Below are 17,658 nucleotides of genomic sequence, written 5' to 3' on the forward strand. Positions count from 1 at the left end.
ACACACCTCTGTGAATGTCCCCAAAACAAACAAACATGGAATTGTATACTTTGAGTGAACCATATGGTATATAAATATATCTCAATAAAGCTATTGAAACACACAAACACACACACCCCATAGAAAGGCAAATGGGAAGAGGGTCATTACTGTCTCTACTGCCAATGCCAAACAGGAAATGCCACGAACTTAGCTTTATTGCAAACTCCACTCTCAGCATCCCTGGTGCCACCTCTGCCTCAGGGACTCAGCCAAGCAAACACTGGCTTTTCTAAAAATGACAGTTTTGCTCCCACCCATATAAACACTTAGAAGTTCTAGGGAGATTCCATTTCTTCAAAAGGCTCATTTATAGTTTGAAGTCCTGCATGGATGAATCTGACAGACGAAACCAAGAACATGCTGTGCGTATGTTACCTAGCTGCAAGGGACTCTAAAAATTTCAATTCTGATCACTCCATTGGGAATCAGGAGAATGTCCTAGAGAAGGACTAGTCAAAAGATGATAGGGCCTTGACCAGAGTGGCTCAGTTGCTTGGGCCCGTAAAATGAAATGTCACCAGTTTGATTCTGATCAGGGAACATGCCTGGGTTGCAGGTTTTGTCTCTGGTCCGGGCGTATATGAGAGACAACCAATCAATGTTTCTCTCCCTCTCTTTCTCCCTCCCTTCCCCTCTCTCTAAAAACAAATAAATAAAATCTTTAAAAAAAAGATGATAGCAAGGGAGGGATGAATAAGCAGAGCACAGAGGATTTTTAGGACAGTGAAACCACTCTGTATGATATCACAACAATGGATACATGTCATTATATATTGTCTATATCCATAGAATGTACAACACCAAGAATGAATCCTAATGTGAACTAGAGACCCTGGGTGGTAATGACATGTCAATGTAGGTTTATCAATTCTAACAAATGTACCACTCTGGTGGGGGATGTTGGTAATAGGGAAAATATGTGTGGGGTGGGGCAAGGGGCATATGGGAAACCTCTGCACCTTCTTCTCAATTTTACTGTGAACTTAAAACACACTTTAAAAAATTTGGTCTATTTTTTTAAAAAGGATAATGGGCAGCCACAAATATAACAAACATCCACTATTAAACTATATTTTGGAACCTCAAAACAAAAATTAATAGAACTTGGTAGCTTTTAGCAGTCCCCCTAAGGGGACTTTAGCTCTGGAAGTAAAAAGCAGCCATGTGATATAAAAAGAGTGCACAGACTGGTGAGGTAGAATGACCACTGGCTTTGGAACCCACCAGTTCTGGGCTTGAAACCCAGGCCTGCCCCTTACCAGTTATTTGATCTCCACAAGTCACTTAATGTCACTGAACCTCACCTGGGAAATTACAACAATACCTACTTCACAGGGTTTTGTTTCTAGGACTGGGAGAATGAAAGCTAAGTGAATCTTAGTTTCTACCAATACAAGGAAAACAAATGTTATTATTTCTATTAATTTTACTAGACCAGACTCAACTGTATCCCAATTTCTATGTTTTTTTAAATTTTTAAAAAGATTTCATTTATTTATCTTTAGAGGGGAAGGGAAGGAGAGAGGGAGAGAAATATCAATGTATGGTTGCCTCTCGTATATCCTCCACTGGGACCTGGCCTGAAACTCAGGCATGTGCCCTGACTGAGAATCCAACTGGGATCCCTTAGTCCACAGGCCCGCGCTCAATCCACTGAACTACACCAGCCAGGGCCCAATTTCTATGTTTTTAGAATATGTAAATGATGTACTATCACTATATTTACTTTCTATAACCAGCTTGTTCTTTTTAAGTTTCCTCTTGCTGCTTGTGGGAGTTTTAGAAACTCAACTATCTGAGAGCTATATAGAAAAAGCACAAACAGAAAAGGCAAAATGTTGACAATGAAATGTTTTCCTTTCTCTTTCTATTTTCATGGCTTCCCATTTGTTTTGTCTTAATGGTAAGAGTGTGGTTTTTTTTTTTTTCAAAAAGCAGATGGAAGTAAACAATCAAAACAGAAAGTGAAGAGGAAAGCACTAGAAGCCTAGCCTATGGAAGAACCAGCAACTCTTTCTCCATTAAGTAGCCATGTCACCTGCTGTGTAGAAAGAAGTAAGCCCTTATTAGGAGCCCACAGCATCATCTCATGGACCACCATCCCATGGACCAAGGTGTAGCACCAAACCCCTCCTCATCTACTCATTCTGTCATGGTATTCCAGATACCACCTCCAGTCAGAAAATAGAGGAACTCTTCACACATTTTCCAGAAACCCCTAGGATTCAATACTCTTCCCAGGAAGTTTATTGCATGGGGTCCGAGTCTAATGTTATTCTTGGGTAACTTAAAGCAGGATGACAACTCTAGTCTCCTGACTCCCTAGCTAGCATCCTTGTCATTCTCTTGCCCATTGTCAAATCTGACTCTCAAGGAGTCCATTTATCAGAGGGAGTAAATAACTAATAACCACGATAGATCCTTCAGGGTCCCCAGCTAACGGTAATACCACTCTCTTGGTTGCATGTTCTATATCTTTCCGGTGCTCAGTGCTTTGTTAGCTTCTGATGGCTTCATTGGCAGACCTTCTTATGTTAAATCATGACCACCTGATATTTGGGTAATATTTGAGGATTCAAAGGACCAAAACATGAAAAGCTAATGTGTTAGTGCCCAAAGTTATTCAAGTAGCCGTGAAGATAAAAACATGTGCCACAATGGAATGGGAACATAATTTGCTATGTCTCCATCTGACTTATCCATACCTTTTCAGAAATACATGTTTGATGTGTTTGACCATGTCCCTGACTTTCTTACTGTCTTCTCTTGGCTCCCTATTTTTTTTTTGCTCCTAGATTCACACTCCGTAGGAAGGCCTCTTGTGAGAATTTTCCCTTCTCCTCTAATTCTACCAAATGCTTCTTCTGAGACTCATTAATTCTCTTATCTGACTTCATGGAAGACTTCATGGCTCCTCCAGGGAAAATCAGAAGCTCTCCCTTGTTTGTTCCCAAAGCACAGAAGCTTTATTCATTAGTGAATCTGCGAACATTTGCTGAGGTCCTACTATAAACTCTGCAGTGTGCGCTCATAACCCCTTACACTTACATCTTACTTCTTACTTCTTACAGTAAATGTCACTCTGGGTATCATTCTTTTATCTGTCTGGAAGGTACAGCCTGGCAACAGCCAGCCAAGTGGATTGTTTGGTTAAGACAATGGCACCATTTCCTCTTTCACCATACCCACCCAGCTAGAGTGACCTGTGCCCTTGATTCCTGAGACCAACCCAGAACAAGGAGAGCCTTGGATTCAGCCTCAGGGAACCCTGAGAAATGTCCTGTACTTTTGTGCCTACTGCCTATCATCTGTTCATTAGTATATACCATGTGACTGGGATTCAGGCTCAGTTTCCCAGCCAAACATGTCATTTCACTATTGCCATGGAGCCTAACCTGGTGTGTGGGTCTTTCCAATCTTCCTGCCCCATGTAAGACTCTTACTCCAGAGGCTAGAATTGTCCCAGGGAGACCCAGTGGTACCTGGGGTTCTGCTTGCCATGTTAAGGACCAGGACCATTGGTACTGTAATTGCCTGCTTCAAGGGCTTTTGCAGTTGGACCCTCAAGGAAGCATCATACCTGGATGTGCTTAGCTCTTATTCCCCACAAGCTGAATTGGACTTCCCTCCTGAACTGGCCTGCCCCTTTGGACTGTGGACTACTCCTTTAAATATTTCCTCCAATGAGAAAGGCAGGCTCTCCAGCCTGTGCCTTCCCTAAGACATGTCTTCCTCCCACAAGAAAGTGTGCTTGATAACGACCAATAGTAAGTTTTGAGCTGAAGCTCTGACATGCCCCCAGAAAAAACCAACTGACAGGAAAAAGGGGTGATTAAAATACCCACACAGGGGACTTCAATAGAGTTTCACTAAAAGGATAGGAGAGAACATAAGAAGAAAGAAACATGCAAATGAATATGAAAAGTCTAAAAGAATGAAAATATCATGGTCTCTGAATGTTTGCATCTAAAAAAAGATTGCCCACTTCAGTAAGGCATTTTATAAAAAATAATAATATTAGCTAATATTTATTGAGCACTTAGAAGGGGGCAAGGATTCTGCTAAGTGTTTTACATGCATTTTCTTATTTAATCTTTACAACAGCCTTCTGAAACATGTTAGGTTAATAACCCCACTTTTTAAATTTTTTTGACATTGAAAGGATCATACACCCAACTTACTTTTTAAAAAATAACTTTGGTTTCTAAATAAATACATTTTGTCTATATGGTGAGTTAAGAGAGGTTTTAGGCTTTTTTAAAAAAAGTCCTTTCCTATGTTCAACACATTGCATGTATGAATAATCCATATTGCCAATAAAGGAGAAGCAAAAGTAGAAAATATTATCACAATAATTCCTCTTTTTAATGTTATTTTTTACAGTACTAGGGCCATAATAACCCTACCTTTTAGAAGAAGAAATGGCTTAAAGAAATGAAATAACTTGTCTTGCAACTAGAAACTAAGAGAATACTCATCAATAGGAAAATGGTCAAGCAAATTATGGTTTCTCTTAGCCATGAATTAAATCATTACAAAGAATAAATTTAAACTATCCCAGTTGATTTAGGAAAGGGTTTTTCTAGAGGAGTTGAGAAAAATAGCCAGACACAAATAAGTGTGTATACTATGGTCCCACATTTGTTTACCAATGAAATAAACCTCTTGTCTATGTGTGTGTATGTATTTATGTATATACTTACAGAGTAACATACATGATATAGTTCTACTTCAGGAAAAATATAGAGCCCTATGTTTGTGCATTTATATTTGATTATGTGTGAATGAGAAAAGAGAAAGTGATGGAAGAATTTTGTTGACCTTGGCTATGTGGGAAGGAACAGGGGAGTAGGTAGGATAAGAGAGATTTGGGGTTATATATTTTTGCATCATGAAAAGCATGTATTGCTTTCAGAATATGAAACCATCAGATGACAACAATGATTTATAATAAATAACTGTTTTTTCCGTATTATATACTTTTCATCTCAATGCTAAACAGTGAAAAAGAGAGAAAAAAAAAGAGAGGTCTGTACTTGAACAGTCCCCCACTGTACATGAGCATTCGGACCCATAAAGGGTTTTCATGTTCCTCAACTTCACTATCATATAGGATCAAATATATTTGAATCGTGATTTTCCCAGACACTGTAAGTTGCATGGCCAAGGCCACACAGCAGGCATCAGATGAAGCCTAAATGGCCCCAGAGTTTTGGACTCCAAGTTCAGTGCTCTCATGTTGAGAGTCTAAAATTATGTAATGGAGAAACACATTTTAAAATGCCAACTTTTAAAACTGTGTAAGAATCAATCGGTTAATGCAGTGAAGACACCTAGAGGTATAATGTTTATTGTTATAATTACCTCTTGACTTCCTTTTGTCTGTCATTAGAGTTAGGCACCATCAGTTACATGAGTAGTGTGGGTCCTTAATTATGACCTCACACATTCATTCAACAAACATTGGTTGAGCACCTAATACGTGCCCAGCACTCAGTTAAGTGCTGGGTCAGCCTTATAGTTTGAACAAACACTTTCCATGGGCTTTTGCCCAAGAGCAACTAGTACATGCCTCCAACATTTTTCCTTTTAAAAGTTAAGAAACCATTTTATTAAACTTAAAAGTTTAGTGAACATTAAAGACTTTTTAATTTTAGAAGGACTCTGAATCAGAAAATACAAGAAATAAGCACCATTTAGAGAAAGAAATAGAGACTACAATTAAGTCCGGCATGAATGAGCACGAGGGATGGCAAACAGCACCGGCATCTTTGAGCGCATGCTATTGCCAGACACTTTCCGTGTGTCATTATGATAAGTGCTCACAATAACCCTACATGGAGGGGACTGTTATTATTCAGGTTACCAGTGAGGAGACTGTAGTTCAGGGAGATAGGAAAGAATTTTCCCAAGGTCGTAGGGAAAGTTTTGGAGCCAGGATTCAAGTACAAACGTGTCTAACTAGAAAAACCATGGAGTTCCTTTCCTACTTTGTCCTGCTTGCAAAGGACACTGTTCCCACAAGAGCACACCAGGTTTACATGGCTAAGGTGAAACCGCTGAGGTAGTTGAGTGTGTCCACCCCCTGGGCCATGTGCCCAGAGTAGAGGTCTCTTGTTAACATGGGGATTGAAACCCTGACATTTCCTGGTGTCCCATCACTTGCCAGGCACCGCTCTTGATCTTATTCTGGTACTATATACAGGTTGTTCTAAATCCTAATTGCCTAAGTGGCCTCTTTGCTACCTACTTTGTCGTCCTTATACTTTCCTTCAATGCAATACCATCAGAGTCTTCTTAAAACTCAGATCGGGCCAGTTCTCCTCTCTGCTCAGAGCGTTCCAATGACTCAGGGTCTCATGTATTCCACCCTTTCTCCTTAATCTCCTAGCTCATTTCTCTCCCCATACTTGTCTCCCCAACTGGTCTCTGGCCCTTTTAGTGCATGAAGTTGGGAATCCTAATTGATCTTTTTAAATGAATCTTTCAAAGAATTGTTTTCACGTGCTTTTTGTGAGGGCATTACACATTCCTGTGCAGTTGTAAGCCTCCCTGCTGGTCCACAGAGACTCCAGGCCTACTCCAGTCTGAGGCTTTGGCCCTTGCTGTTCCCTTGGCCTGGAATGTCTCCCCACGGGTATCCAAATGGCTCATCTCCTTCCCAGCATGAAGTCTTGGTTCTATTGTCATCTCAAGGATCCCTCCTCTCCTCTCTGACCACTTTATTTAGCACTGCTTTCTTCTAGAATTCGGTATCTGCACTACTGTCATTTTCTCCAATGTCACTTATCACCTTCTAACCTTCTGATATACTAGGTAATTTACTTACTTGTGTTGTTCATTGCCTATCTTTCTCTCCTAGATCATAAGGGCCATGAGGTTAAAAATTTTTGTTTATTTGCTGACTGACATATCCCCATCACTTAGAGTAGGGCCTGGCATGTAGCAGGCAGTCATTAGACACTTGCAGAATTGAGGAAGGAACCCTCTCCCCCACCTAATAAGGCTGACTGTTGTTATCCCCATTTGAAAGCTCAGAAACTCAAGATCAGACTTTTATACACAAAGTCAACCACTGGAGAGTGCCCGAGCTGGGATTCAAAACCACAGTGATCTGTCCGGGAGGAAGAGAGGAAAGGGAGGAGGTACAGAATGCCTCTCCCACACTGGACTCTCCCAACTTCACACTCCCCACCAGCAACCCCAGACACCATGGCCTCTGTCTTCTACAGTGACAGCAAGAAAGTGTGGAAGTAAGCAAGTGGGGACATCCTCTGCCATTGCTGGTGGTCCCTGCCAACAGTCCCTAAGAACCCAAACTGAGAACCAGGTTGTCAGTCTGCTTCTAGGAAGTAAATAAAAAATAGGTGCTAACAATACAAGAGGATGTTATAGGAGTGAGCCCAGGAGCTGGAGCACTTTGGGTCCCTCGCGTGAAAGCTTCTTTATACACACTTAAGGCCAAATATGAAAATAAACAGGTGTGATAAGGTAGCCTTGGCTCTGCTGTAAAGGTTTGCCCACCACAAAGTGCCTCCTATTGGGGCCACCACACATCCCACCTCCCTCCGACATCAAACACCGCCTGGACAGGGAGTACTGAGTAGCGATCACTCTAAGGCAGAAAGTCAACACAGCCTCCAGAAGGTCATATGTGTACTTGTCCATTTCTTTTTTTAAAGAAATGTGGATTGCATTCTACCTCTTCTCTAGGCCCTATGCTAGGCCCCAAGGACACAGTATGAAGCACATTGTCACTTTCAGGGTGTTGGCATTTTAGTAGGGAGGCGGACACATAGGGATTCACGATGACTGTGGGAGAAAAGACCAAACAGCTGAGGGATCCCAGCCCTGCAAGCCTTCCTGAGAAGATGGCATTTAAGACAGTGAGGTTCCCTTTGGAGCACACAGGTTGGCAGGAGTTCAGAGTGCTCAATTAGCCCCTGAGCCTGCAACCTCCAAAGAGTAAATGGGGAGCCTCCTATAATACCTGTACCTGGAATGGACCCTGAGAGTCAAATGGCCTACAGGTCCCTGCTGTAAACAAGGAGTTAATGATTAACTAGAGCCAGAGTGTCTGCTCTGCCCCGTTCTGAGCTCCAGGAACTCCTCACAACCCTTTATTGGGCCAACCCCTATGCTACGTAGTACTTGCCATTCATTTTCTAATTTAATTGTTAACAATAATTATTTCACAAATGAAGAAATGGGGATTCACACAAGTGAAAGGCTTCATGCAAAAGCCTTAGAGCTGAAGGCAGTGTGAGAATCCAGGATTTAGATCTCCACGTCCAGTGCTCTTTCCATAACACAGAGCACTTCCTCCTTCCACTCCACACGGACATTGCTCACAGACCTGTGGTTATTCTTAGCTCTCAAATCGGAGAAATTGGAGCAACACCTGCTACTATGGGCCAAAAAGGAGACCGATTGAATTTTTGTGGTCGGAGTGACTCAGGTTTGAATTTCAGCTCTCATTAATTCCACTTGCCACCTCAGGGAATTTGCTTCACTTTCCTGCTGCCTTAGATTTTCCTTCTGGAAAATGGAGATCACTGTATTGTTGTGAAGCGTCAATGGAATGAAGTCCATGATATAGCCTGAACCTAGCGGTCCTTTCTTCCGGAGAGCTCTGGGCTAAGTGTTTCTGACAAAGTTCCGCTTTGGGAGACAAGTGAAGATAGACAGTGACCACTTGCCAAGAGGTTGTCATCATGTCCTTCTTCAGTTAATTTTTTTTGCCATAAAGAGGGAAACGAAGTGCTATCTTGGATCTATTGTCCTTGAAAATAAATTCATTTGTTTGTTGTTAGGAAATTCTTTACACTCTTCCCAAATATCTTGCTAATGGTCATGGTGGACCTAAAGGGAGGGTGGACCACTGCCCAATTCTGCCTCCAAACCAAGCCAAGTTCTTTATTTCTTGGAAGTTTCTCAACCATCAGTTGCAAGCCCTTTGCTGCCAAAGGTGTTTGGCCCTGAGTAATTACTAAGGGAATGTGATGATTTCCGGCATGGGAAATACAGTGTGAGTCCCACTGTAATTACTAGGGGACCCACGAGGTATAATTACCAAACAGGCTGCACAAATGACATCTACTGGCACCGTCAGATCAGTCTGTGTACTTGTAAAGCAGCAGCTGTCAAGCCTTTTTATTGCATGAACGTGGGTATCCTAATTGACCTAATTTTTTTAAATGAAACTTTTTTCTTTTTAAATGACTATAGATTTAGCTGTAAGAAATAATACAGAGTCCTAAGAGCTAATACAGAAAGATCTCCAATGGACCTTTTACCCAATTTTCCCCAATGGTAGCAACTTGAAAATTATAGTACAGTATCACAGTCAGGATACACGGCATTTCCATCACCATGAGATCCCTCATGTCGCCCTTTTAGAACCACACTCACTCATTCCTTTCCCCACACCCTCCTTCACCTCTACCAACCACGAACCCACTTTCCGTCTATAATTTTGTCATTTTCATAATGTTGGAGAAATGGAATCAAACAGTAACCAACTTTTTGGGACAGGCTATTTCTCTTAGTATGGGCTTTTTCTCTTTGTCTGACACTGTGGCGATGCACCCATACTGCTGCATGTATCTCCTTTTTTCCTTCTGAGCAGTATTCTATGGATTGGATATACTGTAGTTTGTCTACTCACCATTGAAGGACATCTGGGTTGTTTACAGTTTGGGGCTAATATACTTTAGGAATAAAGTTGCTATAAACGTTTGTTTATAGACTTTTGTGTGAATGTAGTCTTCATTTCTCTGGGGGAAAAATGCCCAGAGGTGCAGTTACTGGGTCATATGGTTTTTGCATATTAGGTTCTTCAGAAACTGCCAAATTGTTTTTCAGAGTGCTATCCTGTTTTACCTTCCCATCAGCAAATATATTAGTGATCATATGAGTTTCTCCACATATGCTATGCATGCCTTTTCTTTTCTTTTATTTGTTTGTTTATTCAGTTGGTTGGCTGGTTGGTTGGTTGGTTGGTTGGTTGGTTGGTTGGTTGGTTGGTTGGTTGGTTGGTTTGGGGCTTTATTGCACTGGCTAGAACCTTCAACAGCATGTATATTTTATAAAAGTAATAGGGAAGTAGTTCTTCCTCTTATGTTTTCTGGAAGATGTTGCATACAACTGGTGTTAATTCTTTAAGTGCTTGGTAGAATTTTCAGTGAAATCACTTGGGACTGGAGGGGTTTTTTTTAGTTTTAAATTAAAAATTCAAATTATATAATAGTTACGTGGCTACTAAAATAATCTATTTTATATTGAGTGAGTTGTGATGCTTTCTACTTTTTCAAGGAATTGGTCCATTTCCTCCAGTTGTCAGATGTATGTGTATAGTTTGTACTATTATCTTCAAGGTCTGTAATGTTACTGTCTGTTTCTTTCCTGATATTGGTAATTTGGATATTCTCCTTTATCTCTGCTATTTGTTTTTGTTTTTTGCTGGAAGTTTGTCAATTTTATTAATCTTCTCAAAGAAGCAGCTCTTTGTTTCATTGATTTTCTTCTTTTTACTATATTTTATTGATTATGCTATTACAGTTGTCTCATTTTTTTTCTCTCTTTTATTCCCTTCCACCCTGCTTTCCCCTCCCACCCACATTCCCCCACCTTAGTTCACGTCCATGAATCATACATATAAATTCTTTGGCTCCCCCATTTTTTATACTATTCTTATCCTCCCCCTGTCTATTTTGTACATACCATTTATGCTTCTTATTCCCTACATCTTTCCCCCCTTCTAACCCCTCCCTTCCCTGCTGCTAACTCTCCATGAGATCTCCATTTCTGTGATTCCTGTTCCTGTTCTTGTTATCTGCTTAGTTCATTTGTGTTTTTGTTTTTGTTTTTAGTTCTGTTTGTTGATAGTTGTGAGTTTGTTGTCATTTTACTGTTCATAGTTTTAATCATCTTCTTTTTCTTAGATAAGTTCCTTTAACATTTCATATAATAAGGGCTTGGTGATGATGAACTCCTTTAACTTGACCTTATCTGGGAAGCACTTTATCTGCCCTTCCATTCTAAATGATAGTTTTGCTGGATAGAGTAATGTTGGATGTAGTTCCTTGCCTCTCATGACTTGGAATATTTCTTATGATCCAGCCCCTTCTTGTCTCTAAGGTTCCTTTTGAAAGATCAGCTGATAGTCTTACGGGAACTCTTCTGTAGGTAACTATTTCACTTTCTCTTGCTGCTTTTAAGATTCTCTCCTTATGTTTAATCTTGGGTAATATAATTATGATGTGTCTTGGTGTGTGCTTCCTTGGATCTAACTACTTTGGGACTCTCTGAGCTCCCTGGACTTCCTAGAAGTCTATTTTCTTTGCTAGTTTAGGGAAGTTCTCCTTCATTATGTTTTCAAATAAGTTTTCAATTTACTGCTCTTCCTGTTCTTCTTCTGGCACCCCTGTGATTCAGAATGTTTAAAGTTGTCCTGGAGGTTCCTAGGCCTCTCCTCATTTTTTTGAATTCTTGTCTCTTCATTCTGTTCTGGTTAAATGTTTAATTCATCCTTCTGCTCCAAACCATTCGAGTCCCAGTTGCCTTCCCTTCACTGTTGGTTCCCTGTAAGTTTTACTTTTTTTCACTTTTCATAGCCTTCACTTTTTCTTTTATTGTGTGACCATACTCAACTATTTCTCTGAGCATCCTGATTACCAGTGTTTTAAACTCTGCATGTGATAGGTTGGCTCTCTGCATTGCTTAGTCCTATTTTTTGAGCTTTGATTTGTTTTTTCATTTGGGTCATATTTTTTTTTTCTCAGCACACCTGTTATATAGTAAGGGGCAGGGCCCTGGATATTCACCAGGGCAGGGCAACCCAGGTAACTACATTGTGGCATTGTATGTGGGGGAGGGGTCCTAGATGGAACAATGATGCTTGCTCAGCTCTTGGCAGGCTTTCAGTCGCTTCCTCTGCTACCCACAGGCAAATTGGGCCCTTCTACTACTGACTCCCAGATAGGTGGGTTTGTGTATGTTCTAGGACTCCGGGGTTCTCTCCCATGAGCTCTCCTGTGAGGCTGGGAGTTTCTTCCCCTGTCTCAACCCCACAGGTTTTTTCAGTCAGAGGTTTTGAGGCTTTACCTCCTTGCACTTGGAATCCTGGGTTGCATGGTCTGCCTTGCTCCCCAATAGTTTCTCCTGGCTTATCTGCATGCAAATGTGGGACCACCCACTCTGCCATCCACCACCTCTCCACTCTGGCTGCCCTTGTCCACCCCTGCTACTGGTCTGGATGAATGCTTCTTCTTTAATTCCTTGGTTGTGGGTCTTCCATACAGTTTGATGTTCTGGCAGTTCTGGTTTTTAAATTTGTTGTTGTCCTTCCTTTGGTTGTGTAAGGAGACAAAATGTACCTACCTACACCTCCATGTTGCCTGAAAGTTGTTTCTTTGATTTTCTCTATCAGTTTTCTGTTTTCATTTTCATCAGTTTCTTAAATTGTCTTTGTAATTTACTTCCTTCTGCTTGCTTTGGATTTATTTTACTTTTATTTTTTCAGGCTCTTAAGGTGGAAAGCAATCTACTATTGTAATTTATGCATCAGTGTTATACATTTTCATTTCAGCACTGTTTTAGCTGTGTCCCACAAATTTCAATGTATTGCATTTTATTTGAAGTTTAATGTATTTTTTTATTTCTCCTGAGAATTCTCTCTTGGCCCATAGATTACATAGAAATGTGTTGTTTCATTTCCAAATGTTTGGAGATTTTTCCTCTTATCTGTCATTGTTTTCTATTTTGATTCCATTATGGTAAGAACACACATTCTGAAAGATTTCTAATGTTTTAAATTTTTGAGGTTTATCTTATGGCCCAGGACATATTTCATATATGTGGAATCTGTACTTTGCTATTGTGTATTCTGCTGTTGTTGTGGTGAGTGTTCTCTGTCAATTGCATCATGCTGAGTGATGGACATTTTCGCAGGGTGTTGTGTTCTGTGTTGACGGTTCTTCCTCCAAAGACTCCAGTGACGTGAATTTAAATTTTTTAATTAATATCCCACAAGTCCCTGAGCTTCCATTCTTTTTGTAGCCCATTTTCTCTCTGTTGTTTAGAACAAAGATGATGCTACTTGCTTCTTTCTTTCCAAAGTGAATTACCTTTATTTCTTCTCCCTGCCTAATTCTTCTGACTTAGACTTCCAATACATAAGTTGTTTGGAATAAAAGAATATTCACATAAGCAGTTGAATAAAGGAGGAAACTCAGAGAGACTGGTAGAGCCCTAGAGCCAGTTTTCACTTCAATGGCATTTGCCAAGCCTGATGCATGTGAGCATCATTTTGCTACCTTGTGGCAGGGAAGTGACAGAAGATAAACCTAGGTCCCTGAGAAATCTCACCTGTATCCATAAAGCCAGGCCCTCAAATGTCTACCCCCTCATTGTGTAGGGGTAGAATTCAACTTGGTGTCCACTGTCTTAAAGAAGACTGCAAAGAAAACTTTTTGTCTCCCATACTAGTATCACATGGTGGTATAGAAGATCTCCCTTAAGAATTAATAATTACAAGCTACCTCCAATGGGTTGTACCCTTACATGGACCATTTTTTTTACATGGAATTATATTCAGTAACAGCTTTGAATTCCAATAGCCTTAAAAACTAATGCAGATCTGTCCTATGGCATATTCTAGGTCTTCTTAAAAGAGTCAATGCAATGATTTGGAAGAATCCAACAAAGAAAAGTAAAGTCCTATTTAGAAATTATTTCTTTTTCTCCATCTCTCTCATTCTCTTTCCTGCATTCTTCACCTGGGTATCTCAATGCCATGCTGTTTTACCTCCAACATTACCTTCACCATTGAACTCTCCCATCCTGCCTCTTGACCAGCAGTGACCACCAGAATTTTTTTCACCATATTCAGGATATGCTGAGCTGATTCAGGCCAACTAGAGAATAATAAAACTCCATGTTCCTGATCCTCTTCCCTTCCAAAGAGCCCCTAGTAGATCAAGGTTCTTCACTATTATTCTTAAATTTTTAGCTGAATTCAATTTTTGCTTTGTTTTACCACAAAATCTAAGCTACCATGTTACTTAAATAACCCATGCAAACCAGCAGTCACACAGACAGAACCACCAACATAGAAGATCATCCATGTGCATCCCTGAGCAGTCTGTTGTGGGAACCTAAGGCCTACGGACATGAAGGGAAGGGACATTTTACCAGGGTTCTTGTGTGGGAGGAAGAAACACACATCACTGTGAAATGCTTTGCTATATAAAAGTATCCCATGGAATGCAAATGGACAAAAGATGTCCCAACCCCCCATGCCACTTTGTGAGAACTTCAGAGTACCAGGAAATGTCATGTCCAGAAATACTTGCAATTATAAGGGATAGTAATTATTCCTACAACAGTCATCATCAAAATTACAAAACTTCTTATTGTTGCAATCAATTAGCTTCACAATGACACGGATGCACGCCCTCATGTGTTTTCTTTCTCTAAGGCCATGGGTACCTTAAATGAACTACCACAAAAGTGTAATTTTTCACAAAAACATCAAGCAGACTGTGTCCTAAATATCATATTCCAATTCAGCCACATGTATTGAGAGTCTACTCATACAACAGCCATGTGAATAGGTTGCATATTTATACATTTTACAATACATATAAGTAAATTAAGGTTCTAACAAGCTAAGTAATGTGTCCAAAAGTAGATATCCAGTAAATGTCATACTTGAGATCTTAGACTGGTTTCTCTGACTATATTCTTTCCACTGACCAACTGGGGAATTAAAGCAGGAGAAGTGAGGTCTGTTACAAATGGGGACATTGTGCTGTGTGAGGAGAATTTCACCATTGTGGTCAAGGTTGTAGACCTGGTTTGGGGCAATTAGCTTTTCTCTGTCCTAGTGTCCTAAACTCTACATCCTTCCATCATTTAGCCAAATTGGTCACAAAAGCAACAGTGTAAGAATTTGGGGATGGCTGACAAAATTAATGAGTGAGAATGTATATGTATTTCCACATTAAAATTTTTCCATTCATATTTATCATTTATTTTGCATCTCCAGAATAGGATGGGCTAGGTTTTATCATCCCCACTCTAAAAATGAGGCTCGGAGAGAGTATGTGCTGTGAGTGCCCAGGACCACACAAATGGAGACTGAAGGAGACTAGCACTGAAAGACAGAGTCTCTGACTTCAGGTTCAGTGTTCTTCCTGCTGCCCCAGAATAAACCCAGACTCTCCCTTATGCTTCAAACATTGACTTAAAGCCAATAGCTTCTTGAGGGGCTGTGGGGGCATCTTGCATGAGAGGGGACAGACTGTAAATTCATATATGCCCAGTTGAGTACATATTGTCCTCCATCACCCTGGTGTTCATCTGGTTCCTGGTTCATTCCCTTCCCTAAAGCACATGCCAATTGAGCAATACCAGACACCTGACCTCCCGGGTCCATTCCCTCAGACATTTACCTATGTAAGGTATAAAGGCTTGAGCCCCACCCAGAAAGCATGGGTGGACATTTGCTGGTTATCCCCATCACCCACTTCCCATTCCCCTTCCCTAACTCTACCCTAACTTTCCTAATAAAGTATTTTGAGTGGAATTAATCCTGAATGCTGACTTTCTGGAAAATCATCAAAATAACCACAAAGCTCAGTATATTTTTATTAAAGTGAGGGAGAATATGCCACAATAGAGTCATAGTAACATTGCAGGGCAAAGTTGGGATGCTTGTAAGATTTTAGAGTCTGGTTTCAGATGGGCTTTCCATGAGGGGAGGCTTATTTAAGACTGGCTCATGATATGATAGTTTGGGAATGGTAGACAAGCAAGGGCAGAGAGAGCATTTCAAAAAGTCTTGGAGAAAGAATAGTCATCTGACAATTTAGTGAAAATTGCGAGTTTGATGTTTGTTTGTTTGTTTGTTTGTTTGTTTGTTTGTTTTGGTGAGGGCTAAATAGTTGATTTCCAAAATAAAGTAAACGGCAACATACATCTTTCTGGGCAAGAGTTCCCTGGAAGAGCAAAGCTGCACTGATGAAGACAGTGAAATAGTAATGTTACGTTAGTGAAGATGGTCAAACAAAAGTCAGGTTAATGTGGATAGTAGCTGTGTAGATGTTGAGGGATTTGGGTCTGAATCCATCCCAGGAGTATGTCCTCAGTGCCTGAAATAATTCAGCATAGTCTATCTCTCTGGCAACATGATTGGTTTAGCCATGGAACACAAAAACCAAATCAGGCCAACGGAAATCAGTGGAGATTATCATGCAGCTATATGCTAAGCAGACTTTCCAATATCTACTGAATTTGAACCCTGGAGCCTGTAACCCCAAACATTGTTGGCAGTGACCTTGCAACCGTAGGACAAAGTCTTTCTGGAAAGGAGCCAGTGCAATGGGAGAAGCTGAGAAAGAAGAGAAGGAAGCCAGGTTCTGGTCTAATAACTCACCTAAGCCACGGAATCAAACCTTGAAGCCAGCCCTACTGGAGCTGCATATAATTATGTAAACAGTGTGTTTCCACTATATCTAAGCCATTTGAAGCTGAATCTACTATTATGTGCAATGCAAAGTGTCCAATCCCTGGCACATAGTTGTTACTCAATAAATGGTACATTTAGCGAAGACAACTCTAGCTATTACCCTGCTACTAACCAGCCAAATAACCCAGGTAAGTCATTAATCCTCTCTAGGCCTCTAATTCTTCATCTGTAATATTTCAAGGCCATGAGCTAGACTCTAAACCCCAAATCAACTCCTAGATTTTATTATTTTACGTGTTATCTTTCTACAAACTAGAATTAAACTGGAAACCCCTCCGGGTCCTGCCACATGATTCATCAAGGCAGTCCTGGAGAGATGATATACTGGTATTTGATACCAGCTTGAGTTCTTGGCTGTGATAACAAACAGGACTCTGACTTGGTCACCACTTGAGCAGATTCCAAGTAGCAGGTCAGATTTGGGAAGCTGGCTGGATAAATATTAGCCTTTATCACAACTCAAACAACCTGAACTGCCAAACCAAAGAGTTCTTGGGGAGGAATTGTGTTCCCTCTTCCTCTTCGGAGAACCAGAAATCACAATGCAATTTTGTCACACTGCCCAGAAGATAACTTCCTTTGCTAGCTAGTAAATAAAGGTGGGTACCACCCTGTGTGTTTCAAGGTGTTGCATGCCCACTCTCACTGTCTCCTTCAGGTAACAAGGAGCAGGATTGGACTAACAAGAGGTACTGCCAATAAATTGAAGGTGAGTTTTGCCTCTGGCCATGAGAACTCTGGTCATAGGAAGGCCAGTCCAAAGAGTCTGAGAATTATTAAAAGATACTGCAAAAAAGGAAAGAAAAAGTTTGCAACTTCATGTTCATGGCAGAATTTCTTCCCAGATGTCAAAAGCTGTGTGAGCATAAACAATAGGAGTTTGAGAACAGAAGTAATCATCTGGTGATTCAAGTCAAAATGTTTTTCTTTAGCCCTGGCTGGTGTGGCTCAGTGGACTGAGCGATGGCCTGTGAACCGAAAAGTTGCTGGTTTGATTCCCTATCAGGGAACCAAATGATTCCCATGCCTGGGTTGCAGGCCAGGTCCCCAAATGAGGTCTTGCACATTGAAGTTTCTCTCCCTGT

This window comes from Artibeus jamaicensis, unplaced genomic scaffold (assembly GCF_021234435.1).
Source record: "Artibeus jamaicensis isolate MK-2021 breed Jamaican fruit bat unplaced genomic scaffold, CSHL_Jam_final scaffold_1964, whole genome shotgun sequence".
NCBI classification, from domain to species: domain Eukaryota; kingdom Metazoa; phylum Chordata; class Mammalia; order Chiroptera; family Phyllostomidae; genus Artibeus; species Artibeus jamaicensis.